Raw genomic sequence first — 17,674 nt, 5'->3', positions numbered from 1 at the left:
TTTTTCTTTCTTTCTTTTTCTTTTTCTTTTTTCTTTTTTTTTTTTTTTTTTTTGAGACTGAGTCTCACTCTGTCCCCCAGGCTGGAGTGCAGTGGTGCAATCTCGGCTCACTGAAACCTCCGCTTCCCACGTTCAAGTGATTCTCCTGCCTCAGCCTCCTGAATAGCTGGAATTACAGTCACCTGCCACCATACCTGGCTAATTTTTGTGTTTTTAGTAGTTTCACCATGTTGGCCAGGCTGGTCTTGAACTCCTGACCTCAGGTGATCCACCCACCTCAGCCTCCCAGCGGGCTGGAATTACAGGCATGAGCCACCTCACCCAACCCAAAAGTTAATATTCCTACCTGCCACCTCAAAGGTAACCTATGGCTCCTCTGGAGATATGTTCCATTGTCCAATGGGAGATGTGGCAGAAGGTCTGGTGGGCTTGCCTGGGTATTTCAGCCATCATTGGTTCAGATGCCAATGGCTCCCTTTGGAGTACTGGGCATTTCCTCTTCCAATATCCAGTTTTTTTTGTTTGTTTGTTTGTTTTTTTTTTTACAATATACACACTGATTTATGCCCAAGGCATGGTGACTTGGATGCCCAGTTTTATGTGTTCCACCTTTTCGCTTCCCTTGTTTAGGCTAAGAACCAGGAGGGCAATCCCATGTGGGAGGTGAGCTTAAGGCTGCAGCCAAGAGCTGCACCTTTTGGGAGGTCCTTTTTGCTCTTTCTGCTTCCTATGTTCTGCCCCTGTTATTAAAAACTAAAAATGCCATATTCAAAAGCCTGGGGAGAGACTTCTTCAGCACCACAAGCAAGGAGGGATATGATAGGCCGCCAGTGGCTATAACTCCCTTAGAAGAAAGGAAATTAACTTTTGATACCCATGCATTGGTTCAAGACTTGGAAACTCATGGATTTGACAAAACACAAGCAGAAACTACAGTATCAGCACTAACTACTTTATCAAATGTCAGCCTGGATACTACCAATAAAAAGATGGTCACTCAAGCTCCACAGGAAATAACAGTACAAGAGGCAATGGCTCATTTGGGCTCTATCAGGAAAGAAATGGGCATCCTAGAGAAAAGTGAATTCACAAATCTGAGAGCAGAGAATGAGAAAATGAAAACTGAATTAGACCAAGTTAAGCAACAACTAATACATGAAACCAGTTGAATCAGAGCCGAAAATAAACTGGATATCAACCTAGAAAGGAGCAGAGTAACAGATATGTTTACAGATCAAGAAAAGCAACTTAAGGAAGCAACTACAGAATTTACAAAAACGGATACCCAAACCAAAAATATTATTTCAGTGACCAGTAATAAAACTGATACAGAAATTGCTTCCTTAAAAACACTGGTGGAGTCTAACAAACTTGAGACAATTTGTTATCTTGCAGTCTCAATATTTAATTGCCTGGCAGTAGCATTGAGATTTTAGAGATTCTGGAAGTAGTATTAATACTCTTACTGCTGTGGCTATTGGCTTCTTAGAACACCAAACCAGGAGAGATTGATTTGGAACATTGTCTGTTGCAGCAAAAATTTACCATACAAGATTATTCGAAGTATATAAGGACTAAAAGAGGAAATGTTTCAGAATGACAAGAGACATTTTGTCTTTATTGTGTGTGTGTGAGTGTGTGTGTGTGTCTTTTTTATATTGAAAAGCTGTAATTCAAACCTGGTTTATTTGATATAGAAGAGCATTTTGTCCTTTTGATAGTTCATAAAATTGAACCAGGGTTTTCTTGTGTTTGCTTGATCTATTTTATAAATCATACAGGATCTTGTTGGTATTGGCTGAATATTTGAAAACTATTCCCTAGCCTACATACTTATTACTGAATTAACTTCCCTGATAACCATTGTATAATTACATTTTTCTATAAAATAAAAGGTTTTTACAACCACAGAAATGACAACAGCAACAACAACAAAAGGTGATTCATAGGAGTCTGGGGACCCATAGCTGCATTTTGTAGTTTCATACGGATATGAGGATCAGATTGGATTATAAAATGTACTCCCAAAGGGGTTTGTCCTTTTTTTTGAGTCAGAATTTGTGTTAGTACATTTCCTAATTGCCTCAACTAAACATCCATGAAGCAAAACCGATTCTTATCTTTACCCGTAGAAACTTCCTTAATCTTTTCATAGTTAATAGGCTTTTCATCCACTTCTTCACCCCTTCTAACGAACAAAGAACCATATGAGTGCCCTCCCCAAGTCCTCACTGCCCCTTTGATGATAGTTGCATTTCAGATCTTGATCTGGAACATCTGTATCTCCTGCCTGATATATTTTATGGTTAGGGCTATGAGCCAGTATCTCATCTGTGTGGGTCCCAGCTGTCCCCAAAATGCAATGTTTCTCTCCCACTGTACAACACAGAGACAACCAACATGCAGATTCTGCCAAGTCAAACTATAGGTCAGAGTTAATTTCTCAAACTCATCTATGAATTTTCCTGGATCTTCAGAGAAATGAGGAAACTTTTCTTTACGTAGAGCCAAATCAGACATAGAAAAGGGGACATGTACTCTTACAGTGCCTTCTTCCCCATTTGCCACCTCTCTTAGTGGACAAACATTTCCCTTTGGAGGTTGATAAGAGGCTCCGCTACAAGTAGTACCCACAGGGCTAGGTTCCTCAGGGAGTGCTGGGAATAGAGTGGGACTAGATGGGTAAGGAGGAAGGGACAAAGGGGTCTCAGCAGAACTTTCAGGTGGACAGAAGGGAGAATGGGCTGACATACCTGAACCTTCCTAGCTGAGAGAAGGAGGTTCTGCTCCACCCAAAAGTGTCTGCTGGACTGTGGGGGCTTGGATCAAGGGATTGTCTAGTGTATCTAGTTCTTTTTCTTCCTTTCCTTTCATCAAACATGCACATGCCTGTTGCAGGGTTTTATCTTGACTGAGCAGCAAAAATGCTTAACACGTGGTATTTCATCCCATGTTTCATCCCACTTACAAAACAAACCAAGTGGAAGTGTAATCGAATATTATACTTATATTATATTATTATAGTATACAATATATTATAATATTAAGTACTATATATTTAATTATATACTATAATATTAAAGGCTGTACTTCCAATAGGAGACAATTTCTTTTGTTTTTCCAAATAATACTGAGGCCAAACAGTATTACACATAAACACCAATTTCACCAATTTTCTCCATTATTCCCATTTATTTTAAACTGATCTCAGTGTGGAAGGATACATCCTAGTGGTAAGTCCTTTGGGATCGATGTTGTGGTTCCCACGAAGGAGGCAGGCGATGTTGAAAGAAAAGTTCCAAACTGGTGAGATTGTATTGCCACTGGCCAAGTTCCACTAAAAAGGAAAGGAGACGTTTTTAAGGTCAGCAACATTCATGTAGCTGAAAACTGAATTCTCTTATCCACACTAGCCAAATAATATACATGAACTGAGCCATGACTCTTAGATAAACCACAACATAGAATCCAGTGAAAGAAATGTCAAATAAGGCAAAGGAAATGAAGGGGAGTTAGGTGGAAATGGCCAGAGCAAGCAGGCTCTGGGCAATAGTTGCACTGTGGATTGGACAAGCAAAGCTGATTTGCCCGAATTTTGAAAAGATAAGAAATGTTTTTAGTGTACAAACCAAACAAAACAGCAAGGAGAAAGGTCCCCTGATTTCTATCCTAGTGCTTCTCAATCACGCCTAGTGATTGCAACAAAACATAACCACACCTATGTAATCTTATTGCTTAAATACCAAATCTTCATCAGCAATTTTAGAGGAAGTTAAAATCTCTAAGATCAGTTAAATGAACTCTCCTGAAAATGACAGTGAAACAGAGACAGTGCCCAAAAAATGGATTCATGCAGCAAAGAGGACAAGGCAGATAAATACAGACACCATAGCAGTTAACATCCCCAGAGGCCAAACCTATTCTTAGCCAAGAGGAACTTTACTGAGAGGGTCCTCTAACCCCACAAATCTTAAGAAGGGCTCTAACCTCCAAAGTTGGGCCAGGAACCCAGGTTCGGTCAAGGGTCCTTGCCTTTTATTAAGGGGAACCTTTAATCCTCTCTGTCAGGAGAGACTCTAACTCCCCTAAGTTGGGCCTCTAACCCAATCCCATCCTTTACCCTGGAACGCCAATGCATACCCAGAATCAGCTAATTGGTACTGCAGTCTATATCCTTTGGGTCGAGGGTCTCCTCAGTATTGTCCCTTCGTGGTCGCCAGAAAGATGTTACCAGAAAGCGGTCCCAATCCAGACCCCAAGAGAGGGTTCTTGGATCTGGGGCAGAAAGAATTCAGGATGAGTCCACAGAACAAAGTGAAAGCAAGTTTTGTAAGAAAGTGGTGTAAGCTACTCCAAGGCAGAGTTAGGTGTTCCCAAAAGAAAGAGGAGGCCCGTGTTCACCCTAGGTACAATGCTTGTTTATGTATAGGAGAAAACACGATCATGGGGAAACGTTTTCTGCTACAAGAGTTTGGGATAAATAATTAATTTTATTAAATACTATATTTTGCAAGAATCGATATTGGTATCTTTAAAGCAAAATTAGGAAGGCTTCTGTTCTCAGGATAATGGGATATCAGGAAACTCCTAATCCCAATCTGTTTAGTAAATGTGATCAATCTGTTCTCTTAACTCTAAACATCTAGAGGCTAGGAATCCCTAACTTTCTGGAAATGCAGCCCAGTAGGTCCCAGCCTTATTTTTCCTAGCCCTAATTTAAGACGGAGTCACTTTGGTTTGAACGCCTCTGACTATGTTACTGTGGCAGCTAGAGAAGGAGAGGAGGAGACGTGTCTAACACTAATTCTGTCATCGTTGAGTCCTTCTTTGTGAGTCCTCCTGAGACACCTTCTCAGGTGTTCCAGAAGTAACTGAAGAGACATTGAGGGATGATGGACGTGTTAGACCCACAATAGCACAGTGGGGGCAATCCAGAAAAACAGATCACACTGTTGTCTTTCCTGGCTACCCATACAAATAATAAAGAAAATGACCTGTCCTGTCTTCGCCAGTGATGCTCCACTGCATATCTCCTCCACTCACCAATGAGTTCAATGGGTGCAACGGACAACAGCTTTGCAATTTTAGCTGCCTGTTACAATTCCTCTCTTCCCGAGGGCTTTCTCCAACTGGAGATGGGAAAGTAGGCTGGGCAGACAGAGCTCACAGGCAGGATGGCCTGTGATTTCAAACCCTTAGAGGATGGGCAGAAGTTAATGGATGAATATAGATAATTCTAGAAGTTTCTTTCTTGTTTTCTCTCTTCCTACATTTCTGTATATATTTTAAATATTTTATATTAGAATAAAAGAGTATAAAAATAGAATAAAATAAATATATAAATATATAAAATGTTCCACTTCTCTCTTCATTATGATTATACCTTCTTTTAAGCCGCTGAGCATATTTGTAATAATTATTTTAAAATTCTTGTCCACTAGTTTATCATTTTATCATGCCTGATTTTATACTGACTTGATTTTGTTTTACTTATTATGGCTTATGCTGATTTCTGCAGGAAATTGTGAATTTTATGTTGCTGAGTGTCAATATTTGTTTTCCTTCTTTAGAGTCTTGGGCTTTGTTCTGTCAAGTAGTTAAGTCACTAGGGCGTCACCTTTATCTGTTTGAGGCTTGTTGTTGAGCTTCGTTAGGGTGGTCTAGAAATGTTCTTCACTCTAGGGTTTGTTTAGCTGTAGTACTAAGTCATGGCCTTCCCGTGCCTTTAGTGTTGCCCTGAGTGCTCATGAGTTCTCTTCTCTCTGATAGGCCAGACCTCAAATATCTGCCCACTCCCTGTTATGTCTGAGATTTGCTCAGCTGACAATTTTCTGGTTACACTTTGCTTAATTTATGGAGTTTCATCCTATGCATGCGTGACTTAATATTGATCAAACAGACCCAGTGGGACCTCTATGCAGATTTCTGGAGCTCAGGTTTCCTGCACAGATCTCTCCTTCCTCCAACTCTTTTCCTAAACTTCTAGTCACTCCAGTTATCCTCTATTCAAATCTGTGCTCCCTCAACTCAGCAAGACTACCATGGTCTACTTTGGATCTCTCCTCCTGCACAGTGGTCCAGAATTGCACCAACAAAATATCCAGGGTGTTCATCGATCTCATCTTGTTTATTTCCTTTACCCAGGGATACTAGTATGCCCCTGCTTGTTGGCTTGTTGTTTAATGTGTAAAAGGAGTCACTTCGTATATTCTTTGGGTTTTCTAGTTCTTCAAGACAGGAAGTTAAAACTTCTGTTTTACTTCAATATGACTCGAAATTGAAGTCTTAGTGGGACAATTCTGAGGAACACTTCACAAGGTTTGTGTAAGACTCCAGGCAAGGTTGAGCTCTGATTGCCCACAGTGATATCTCATTAATTACATACCCTTTATTAGACTTTTTCCCTTGCCTATTTCACATTCCCCCACTTCCTCATTCCTTTCTATAATCATCTCTAAGGCAAACTGCACTTAAGTCTTGGTGTCAGACTCCGTTTTGGGGGAGCCTGAACATAGACAATTGGGCCCCTCAGAAATTATACCTCACAACAAAGGCTTATGACTAGTATTTTATTATTTATTTATTTATATTTTTGTTGCACTTCAAGTTCTGGGGTACATGTGCAGAACGTGCAGGTTTGTTACATAGGTATACATGTGCCATGGTGGTTTGCTGTACCCATCAACCCATCACCTACATTAGGTACTTCTTCTAATGCTATCCTTCTGCCAGCCCAACCCCAGAAAGGCCTCAGTGTGTGATGTCCCCTCTCCCCCATGTCCATATGTTCTCATTTTTCAACTCTCACTTATGATTGAGAACATGTTGTGTGTGGTTTTCTGTTCTTGTGTTAGTTTGCTGAGAATGATGGTTTCCAGCTTCATCCATGTCCCTGCAAAGGACATGAACTCATCCTTTTCTATAGCTGCATAGTATTCCATGGTGTATATGTGCCACATTTTCTTTATCCAGTCTATCATTGATGGGCATTTGGGTTGGTTCCAAGTCTTTGCTATTGTGAACAGTGCTGCAATAAACATACTTATGTATGTGTCTTTATAGTAGAATGATTTATAATCCGTTGGGTATACACCCAGTAATGGGATTGTTGGGCCAAATGTGACTACTCTTTTACTAAGGAGAACCAGGAGGAAAGAAAATGGGAAATGAGGCAGAAAATAGTGAAAGCTCCTAATAGGACAGAGCATAACCACACTGGCTATTGCTGCAGACAACTGAGTTCTTGACCTCACAAAGGGGCGGTTGTGAGTGTGAATTCTTCTGCAGAAACTGTAACCAACTCAAACCAAGGAATGGTAGTTCTGTGTTTACAGGAGAGTCATAAATCACCCTACTAGCAGGGCATCAGCCTCTGATTTCTATTCCTTGGTTATACTTAATATTAAAACCTGGAATCTAAATTCGTAAGGCCCTCAAGTCATGGGAAGACAGTCTACCAACTACATCCCGGACCTCATGTTGACCTGTGAAGAGGTTAGTACTCCTATCATCATTTTTGTACTCCACATTAGAAGTGGTAGATCTTTTCTGTTATAGGTGTAAGTTAGTTTTAATTGTTCCTGCTGCTTTCAATAATCCCCTAAAAAGGAAGCCGGATTGTATGGGAGAGGAACAAACCAATCAAAGATTAAGGTCAGACACTGATCCCTTGATAGCCAGATAGGAATTTGGTTCAAAACATGAGATCACACAAATAAAAAAAACCAGTCTTCTCATTTTATACATGGAATTGTGAAGGTTCAGAGACCACCAAGAAGTTACCAAATGTCAGAGAACTATTTTATTACAAAATTGGGCTAGAACTCAGTTTTCTGATGTTTAATACAGGGAGATTGTCATTAAAATAGATTATTTTCATGACTGCTAAAGATTGTTAGCTTGAATGCTGGTTTTAGGATTGGCTTTCTAAAATTTGTAGAACCAATGTCAGGGTTCTAAGTAATAGCTAATAGCCATTTATAAGTTGAGCTCCTATAGGACAATCTAAAGAAAATAATGCACATTGAAGTCAAACAATTCAAGGATAAAATGGGTTAGGCCACTTGATATGGTTTGGCTCTGTGTTCTATCCCAAATCTCACGTCGAGTTGTGATCCTCAGTGTTGGAAGAGGGTCCTCATGGAACGTGTTTGGATCATGGAGGAGAGTTCCCCCTTGCTGTCCTCATGATAGTGAGTGAGTTCTCATGAGATCTGGTGTTTTAAAAGGGTGGTCCCTTCTTCCTTCACTCTCTCACTTCCTCCTACTGTCACCATGTAAGATGTGCTTGCTTCCCCTTTGCCTTTTGTCATGATTGTAACTTTCCTGAGGCCTCCCCAACCATGCCTCCTGTACAGCCTGTGGAACTGTGAGTCAATAAACCTCTTTTCTTCATAAATTATCTAGTCCCAGGTAATTCATTATAGCAGTGTGAGAACAGAGTAATACACCACTTTATTTGACTTACTACTTTATCAGGGATCTATTGTCTCTCCAAAATGCAGTGCATTAAAACAACCACCATTTTATTATGACTCATGACTCTGAAGGTCATCAGTTTAGGCTAGGCGATGAAACAGCTTTGGGGTCAGCTGGGTGGTTCTTCTGATGGTGTCTCCTTGGGTCACTCGTGGGACTGTAGTTAGTTTCTTGGTGACTTGCTTGGGGCTGCCTCACTCACGTGTCTGGTTGTTGGTATTACCCATTTCCTGGTTCTAGTGTCTCTAGCTGATGAGCTTGGTGGCAGCATTCTAAGAGGGCAGGGGAGAAACTCCTAGGCCACTTGCCTTGTTCACCTGGAACATCTACCACATCACTCTTAATATATCCTAGTGCCAAAGCAAGTCATAAAGTCAGCACAGAATCAAGAGGGTTGGAAAACAGATTCTCCCTCTTAAAGTGAGGAGCTGCTAAGAATGCATAGCTATTTTTAATCTTTCACCACTCTCATATTTTATTGTCTTGTTTCTAAGTTAGAAATACCCCTTGCAAAATTTCCAGACTTACAAAATTTCATAAAGCAATGTTAGCACAAAGGAGAGTACAATAAAAAAATTGTTATTATGATTGGGTCTCAGTACAGACAAATATTTTAAATAATACATCTTAATGTACTTTTTATTATCATGGTAGTACATGTACACAATGTTAGCACAAAATTCTGTTACATTTACTTTGTACAGAAGGAAAATGGATTCAATGGAAACAGGGCTGTTTCTGAGTAATACTTCTAGCTTATGTTCTACTTCTCGATTTGTACAAAGGCCAAGATCTGATCAGTCAATTGAATGGTGTCAAGTTATTACAACATCTCCTTTTCAGATTGAAATAGAGTGTTTTCCCTTCTTAACATGTCTGGATCTTCTTTGTGCCACTTTGCGTATTTCTCTATCCCAAATTCATATCAGCCTTTTAAATAAAAATAATAATGAATTTCTTGTTGTCTTTTCACAAGTTCAATGTTACCTCTCCTGTAAAGTTTTCCCTGACTCTCCTGGGGAAGTTCTCCCTCCTCCTTCTCTCCACAGTGTCATAGATATACACCTATTATAATACAGATCACCTCTAGATTAATCTGTTGACCTGTCTGTCTCTCCATATAGTCAACAGCAGAAATTCAACTTTCATTGTCTTCAAATACCTAGAGTCAAGCAAAAGCTCTGGCAAGAAATAAATGCACAATGAGAATTAGCAAAAAAAAAAAAAAAAAAAAAAAAAGAAGAAGAAGAAGTTACTGTTTAAGCTAGTTTTGCCTTTAGACTGTATCACCTCTCATTATCACCAATTTTTCAGTTAAATGTTGTTATGTGCTGAATTATGTCCCCCTCAAATTTATATGCCAAGATTCTAACCACCAGACTTCAGAATGTGACCTTATATGGAAGGAGGGTCCTTACAGAGGTAATCCAGTTAAATTGAGGTTATTAGGGTAAACTGCTAATTCAATATGATGGGTGCTCCGATTAAAAGAGGATATTTGGAGACAGACATGCATACAAGAGGAACATTATATAAACATGAAGATGACCACATACTAAGCAAGTAGAGATGCCTGGATCAACTCCTTCTCACACAGTCCTGAGAAAGAAACAGCCTGTCAAATCTTGATTTTGAAATTCTGGCTTCCAGACCTGTAAGATAAAAAGTTCTGTTATTTAAGCCACTCACTCTGTGGTACTTTGTTATGGTAGCACTAGAAAACTAGTTCAAATATTTAATGTTTGATTTGTTAATGAAAAAAAAAACCACCCTGTACTCAGTATGGAATAATTAAGGTCACTCAAGACACTTTTCAAAAAATAAAATTAAACCTCATAGTTCACTGTTAGTTAATTAAGCTTGAAGCACATGGAAACTGCTATCTTCAAACAATAAGTAAATTGTAGGTTGCAGTTCCTCACAGGGAAAAAGTTATACTCTGAACTGAATTTTTTTCTGCAGTATATCTAGGCTGTGCAAGTAGACTTAGTTTGAAAAATTCTATTAAGACTTTAAATGGGATTACACAAATAGGTACAACATTCAAAAGCAAATACTTGCTAAGGAGAAGCATCTTAATTCCCTATTTTGTACGAACAAGTCCTTGGTAAAGATGCAAAGACATTTTCAAGACTCCATTCTGTAAGTCACCATTAACTGCAACTAACATTGACCCTTTCACAACTATGCAGTTTCACCCCAGGAAATAACAGATACATTTTTCTATTTAACAAGTTCATCCCATCGTGCTCCAAATGCCCCAATTAAAACAAAGTTTGAAAAACAAACTCAGCTTCCTTATTGGCTTGTGAGTGACAAGTATGGCACTTGATAAACTTCACCTTTTATTCTTTAGCGAAGAGAGAGAGTACAAGGAGAGCAATACAAATTTCTCAGGGTTGCAGAGAGCACATGCAAGTGGGCTGCAGTATTGATTTCACCATCCAGACCAGGATCAAGATCAAGGACAGACATGGGTACTCAGAATTCACCAGCACTCCTCCTGCTGGCTTTCCTTGTCCTGTCTATGTTTGGTAAGCCAACTATGGCTTTTATCTTTTCCTTCTAGGGACTGGAAAAACTCAGAAAAGATTCCAGATGTAATGAGATTGTATTTAACATGAAACAAAATATAGAAACTGTGAAATTAAAATGTAAGCAGACCTATATAGTATTTAGATTGTGGAGGGTCAAAGAATTTATTGTTGACTCAAATAAAATCGTGTTTATGGCCAGGGGCGGTGGCTCACGCCTGCAATCCCAGCATTTTGGGAGGTTGAAGTGGGCGGATCACCTGAGGTCAGGATTTTGAGACCAGCCTGGCTAACATGGTGAAACCCCGTTTCTACTAAAAATACACAGAATTAGCTGGAGGTTACAGTGAGCTGAGATCACGCCATTGCACTCCAGCTTGGACAGTAAGAGCAAAACTCTGTCTAAAAAAAAAAAAAAAAAAAGAACATGTTTACCTTCCTAGAAACATCTGGCTGCACAGCCGGGCGCAGTGGCTCACGCCTGTAATCCCAGCACTTTGCGAAGCTGAGGCGGGTGGATCACCTGAGGTCAGGAGTTTGAGAACAGCCTGACTAACATGGTGAAACTCCGTCTCTACTAAAAATACAGAAATTAGCCAGGCATGGTGGCGCATGCCTGTAATCCTAGGTACTCGGGAGGCTGAGGCAGGAGAATCGCTTGAACCCAGGATGGGGAGGATGCAGTGAGGTGAGATCGTGCCATTGCTCTCCAGACTGGGCAACAAGAGCGAAACTCCAACTCAAAAAGAAAAGAAAAGAAATATTTGCCTGCAAGAGTTGTGCTTTTCTTTTTGTAGGTGATAGTAGGAAGCTCACTGAAAATAGATTTAGGGTGTTTTAATGATGGTAGGCAGATAGAAATTGCTACATTCAGCTGATAAAGTTTACATATAATCTTTACTTTTACAACTTTTCATAGAAAGGATCAAGTTGATTTTTGCCATTAGAAAAGTTATGGACCGTGCATATGAATACTTTTAAGCTATTAATTAATGGTTTAGTGTATTTACCAGTTCTTCAAATATAATAGATGCTCAGTAAGTGTTTGTTGATCAGGATAATAGCATATCATTAGGTTTGTGTAAACTTCTCCCTGAATATTTCTGAATTTGTAAATCCAGTTGAGTGTCCTGCTACATTGATTTCAAATTTCAAGTAAGTGTTACGGCTACATTTGTTCTCACTGAGGGCTTTTCTATTCCTTTCTCACACAGCTGATTCCTCTGAGAGTCAACAGTTGTGATATGAGTGTGTTCAGATATATTCTGACTTTATCTCTTCCCAGTTTATTAAAAATGTTCAGTTGATACCTGAAGGTGCTTTCTGTAGCAGAAAATCAATCATGTAAGCAGTGAAGATGTGGGGGAGTATGGAAGCCTCTAGGACTGTGATTTTCAAAGCTGGCATTTATTTACAAAGAATGCTAAGCAGAGAGTATAGGAAACCTAGCCTCTAGACATGATTCCTGCACAGTGTGGGAAGATAACTGCCCAGTCTTTTTGCCCCCATTCATGAAAACATCATGTATTCTCTCAAAAAAAAAAAAAAAAAAAAAAAAAAAGGCGAGGGGGGCTTTCAAATGGAAACATCGGGTGTGAATTCTTCTGAGTGGAGTTAATCTTGTTGTAAGTGAACATGAACAATAAGCAATGATACACATTCTTCAGTAAGAATACATAGATAACTCAATAAATTCAATACTTCCTGATGGCCCTGGAGACAAGTTTTCTGAGGCATAAGTCTACAAATATAGAGCTTAGAGACTATGGGAAACAATTCTGCCTTTTATTAAACTTTTTTTACTTACAGTATTACTATGTAATACAGACTGTTTCAGTTGTTCATTGTTAGGTAACAATTTACCACAACTCACTGGCTTAAAATTAACCCACATAATACTTCACAGTTTTGTAGATTAGCTGTCTAGGTGACTTGACCAGGTTCTCTGCTTGGGATTTCATAAAGCGAAAATCAAGGTGTCAGCATGGTCAAGCTCTCATTTGAACGCTCTAGGAATGAATCCAATCCCAATTCAGGTTGTTGGTAGAATTCAGTTCTTTACAATATAGGACTGAGGTCCTCATTTTCTTCCTAGCTGTTGGCTTGGGGTCACTCCGCACTCCCAGAGGCTGCTCTCACTTCCTTCCACGTGACTCCCTCGATAATAAGCAATGAATAACCTGCCTTGCATTGAACTGAGCTCACCCTTCAAATCTCTCTTACTTCCTCTTCTGCTACCTGCCAGAGAAAACTCTCTGCTTTTAGGGTACAAGTCATTTCATTAGGCTCCCTTGAATTATCACTCTTCTTTTATTTAGTCTACTCATCAATAACCTTAATTACATCTGCAAAATCCTTTTTGCTATGTAAGATAACGTAATGATGGCTGTAATATCTCATCATATTCACACTCCAAGAGAAGTGGGTGGGAAGCTCGATGGGCTTTTCCTTGGATTCTGCCTGCCACAAATACAAAAGAGAATATTATTACATATATACAGTTTGGAGAGCAGTAATCTAGTAAACACCCACTCTCTTGTTATGCAGGCTAAATTTTAGAACTAACTAATACATCAGAAGCCTCTGTGTATGAACCTCTTGTAACAGGCTGAACTATGCATTTCCTAAATTCATATGTTGAATCCCTAATCCCTAGTACCTCAGAATAAGACTGTATGTGGAAATGAAGTCTTTACAGAGGTAACCAGGTTAAGTGGAGTTCTTTAGCATGGTCCTGAATTCAATATGACTGGTGTCTTCCTAAAAAGAGAAGATTAGAACACAGACAACACACAGACTGTGGGGTAACCATGTGAAGACAGTGAGAAGATAGCCATCTGCAAGCCAAGAAGGGAAGTCTTAGGAGAAACCAAACGTTTCAGGACCTTAACCTTGGATATTCAGCCTTCAGAACTGTGAGAAAATACATTTCTGTTGTTTCAGCCACCCAGTATATGGTATACTATTATGGCAGACATAACAAACAAATACATCTCTCAAATCATACACCCATCCCTTTCCAAGAATTAATCACTATTTTGAATTGTGCTGTTTCTTGCTTTTCTTTATAGTTTTACCATCTAGGTATGAATCCTTAAACAATTACGTATTTTGCCTGCTTTTAAACTTCATATCAATGGAATAATGCTGAATGTATTGTTCTGTAACTTGATTCTATTATTTAATATTATGTTTTGCAATCCATGATTTCGATATGTTTAGCTGTTCATTCGATTTTTAGTAATTCCATTGCAGGAATATGAAGTAAATAAATGCAAAATTCATTTATCCAATCCTGCGTTGGAACACACTTGGGTTCTTTTCATATTTTGACTATTGCTGACATTCTTTATATGTTTCCTGGTTCATGTTATATAAGACTTTCTCTAGGAATTAGTTGCTGTGTTTAGGGTTTGCATGTCATAAATCTTATCAGGTAGTGCCATGTTGTATCACAAAATAGTTGTACCAATTGACAATACTTCCTGTATAAAATTATCTGGTGCTTCACATATTGGCCAATACCTAGTATTGTTAATCTGATGAGTATGTAATGGTATCATGCCATTCTTTTAATTTTCTTTTCTTTATTATTAGTTAGATTGAATATTTTTATACGCATAGGAGCATTTGTGTTCCCTATTTTATAAAATTTATATATTTTTTAAATTTTCTTATTTCTATATTCTCTCTTTCCCATTGGCACGCAGGTATTCTTTATTTATTCTGGATATTAGAACCTTGTCAGGTTTATAAGTAGCAAAACTAGTTTTCCAATTTGCAGCTCATATAGTCTTTCTTTTTATAGTGTCTACAGTGAACGTAAGTTTGTGTTTTTATTCTACTTGAGTTTAGCAATATACTCTTTTCTGATTAGCAACTTTAGTGTCTTATTTCAAAAAGAAAAAAAAAACTTCCTTTTACAATTCATAAAAATATTCTTCTATATTATCTTCTAAAGTTTTTATAATTTTTTCTTTGTGTTTAAGACATGATTGTTTATGGAATTTGTTTTTGTATTACGTGAGGGAATTATCCAATTTTGTTTTGTTCTTCTACAGGACTCATTAATTGTTACAATCCTATTTAATAAAATATCACTTCCCCACTGATCAACAATGCTATTTCTGCCATAAATTGTGTTCTGCAAGTGAAGTCCTCCAAGCAAAGGAATGTTTCTAATGTCTCTTTTCTGTCCCATTGATCAGTGTGTCTATAGGTATACACAGTCTTCATTATTAATATTTCATAATAATTTTTAATATCTGGGATGGAAAATTCTTTAATGTTGTTCAAGAGTAGCGTGTCTTTTCTTACACTTCTGCTCTTCCATATAAATCTAAGAAATAGCTTTCAAATTTGCACTGAAATAAATTATAATTTCAAATGGAATTTCTTTGAAGTTATAGATTAATTTTTAAATTATTGACTTCTTTATCATGGTGAGTTTTCCATTTTAAGAACATAAACTCGCCGCCAATTTGTTGAGGCCTTATTTAATGTCTTTAAAGTTTCATAATTTTCTCCATAAAGTCTTTCCATATTTTTTAATTATAAAAAAACTATTTCTTGCTACTCTATATTGTTTGATGTTATTGTAAAGGGTATCTTTATAAACTATAACTTTCCATCTATTAGTGTTGAAACATAAAATTTTGTAGTAGTTTGATAACCAACATTTAACTTGGGTAGTCATATCATCTGAGGATAATGATAGTTTAGTTTCCTTTTTTGAAAACCTTATGCCTTTTATTTATCTCTTTAGCTTTGATGAGATGTCTGCGATAATAACCTACACTCTTTTCTTGTTTTGGCCTTCAAAGAGATTACTTTCAAGATTTCATCATGTGTGATATTTTGTGGCTATCCTTGTATTAGTAATTTGCTAAGGATTTATCATTGTATTATTATTAATTTTTATAATTGAATCTTGTTATTTTCTTAAACCCTGGAATGTTCACCCCTGGCTCAGAGAGTGCTAAGATGATCCGATCCTGGAGATGCTGGTGAAAAAAATATTTTTTTAAAGATTAAAAAAAAAGTAGATTCATATGGTTCAAAGTCAGCTTAATTAAAAGTGGATATCCAAGCTATACATATATTTAAACAGCCTTTATGCTTATTCTTTCCTTAAATCTGTTCTTTTGAGAACAATCATTTTTGCTTCCTCTCAATCATCAGAATCGTTTCTCCAGTCTTTCTTCTTTCCACTGCTGATGCCCACATGAGAGGATTTAAGGTAATTTCTAACAGCCTGCAACTTCTTGGGAAAAACAGAGGAGGAGCCACAGACCCAGTTTTGGGAAATACCTCTGTTTTCTCCTCATGGAACCCTAAAATTGTAAGCAGATAGGTTTCTCTTAAAAATCTAATGCTTTGCGCTATTGTACTTTGTGTTACCTGACCTTTTGACTTTTAGGGGTGTCAGAGATTACTTTGCATTTTTGGAAAACTTTTAGCCTTGGTGTGTAAGAGCTAGAATATACTTTTAGGGATGGCCAATGGCAGTTGCTTACAGTGAGTGGTTAATACTACAGACCAATACTTCTTTCTTCTCACACTGGCATAAACAAGCATGCTATTCGACATCTAAAAGGTATGGAATGGGGGAAGGATTGATTGCACAATGAGTTAATTGGCTTTGGGCTGACCACCAGCCTTGGAGAAAAGCCATTGCAGTGAAATCCATGGTAAAAGCATTGCACTCTCTGGTCTCACAGTGTTCCCCTCTTTTGGGGAATCCAGGATTGAGTACAAAAATGGAATCTTAATTCTGGGGAGTCTATTTTGCCTTCCCTTTGTGTTTGCTTTTTTGGCCCTAGAAACTGCATGCTTTAAACTTAAATACTGGCAAAAGAAAAACCTTGTAACTACTGGTTCTTCTTCAGTCTGTGTATTTATATATGTTTTGTGTGTGATGTTTATGTAAAAGAGCTTTAATCCTTGGCTTAAATAAAATAAACACTTAAATATTTTGTAAGAAAAAACCTTTCATGCCTTTTAGTTCACATGTCTCGAATAATCTTTTAAAAATAAAGACAACTTAAAGATTATCAGTAGCATAAAATAAAAATGTCTTCAAGATTTGGACATTTGATCTAAATTATACAGGTCAGACACTAGGATTGCTAAATGCTTTAAAGTCATAAACTTTCTTTGATGACTTTTGATAATTGTGCAACTTACCTGCTTTGGAGCCATTAGATTGCAGATAAGGCCTGGGGACATATAGAATTTCCCATGACATCTAGCTATGCTGGAAACAGCATGACTTTGCAGCTCTGTCCTGTATTCTAGGCTCTGCACCTGGTCCACAATTAAAATTGATTACATTATGTTGGGAATAGGCCCTCAAAATCTGGCCATAAACTGGCCCCAAAACTGGCCATAAACAAAATCTCTGCAGTACTGTGACATGTCTGTGATGGCCATGACACGCACGCATGCTGGAACGTTGTGGGTTCACTGGAATGAGAACAAAGAATACCTGGCCCACCCGGGGTGGACAACCTCTTAAAGTCGTTCTTAAACCACAAACAATAGCATGAGCGATCTGTGCCTTGAGGACATGCTCCTGCTACAGATAACTAGCCAAACTCATCCCTTTATTTCGGCCCATATCTTTGTTTCCCATAAGGAATACTTTTAGTTAATCTGTAATC

At 38.1% G+C, this 17,674-nt stretch overlaps 1 pseudogene; it reads left to right on the top strand.

Annotated features, from left to right (window-relative positions):
- Positions 1–259: 259 nt before the first annotated feature.
- On the top strand, positions 260–1,451 carry LOC103884397 (annotated as a pseudogene).
- Positions 1,452–17,674: the final 16,223 nt, after the last annotated feature.

This window comes from Papio anubis, chromosome 3 (assembly GCF_008728515.1).
Source record: "Papio anubis isolate 15944 chromosome 3, Panubis1.0, whole genome shotgun sequence".
Classification (NCBI taxonomy): Eukaryota; Metazoa; Chordata; class Mammalia; order Primates; family Cercopithecidae; genus Papio; species Papio anubis.
Note: the sequence above shows the minus strand (reverse complement) of the source record. Positions and strands in the feature narration are given on the sequence as shown.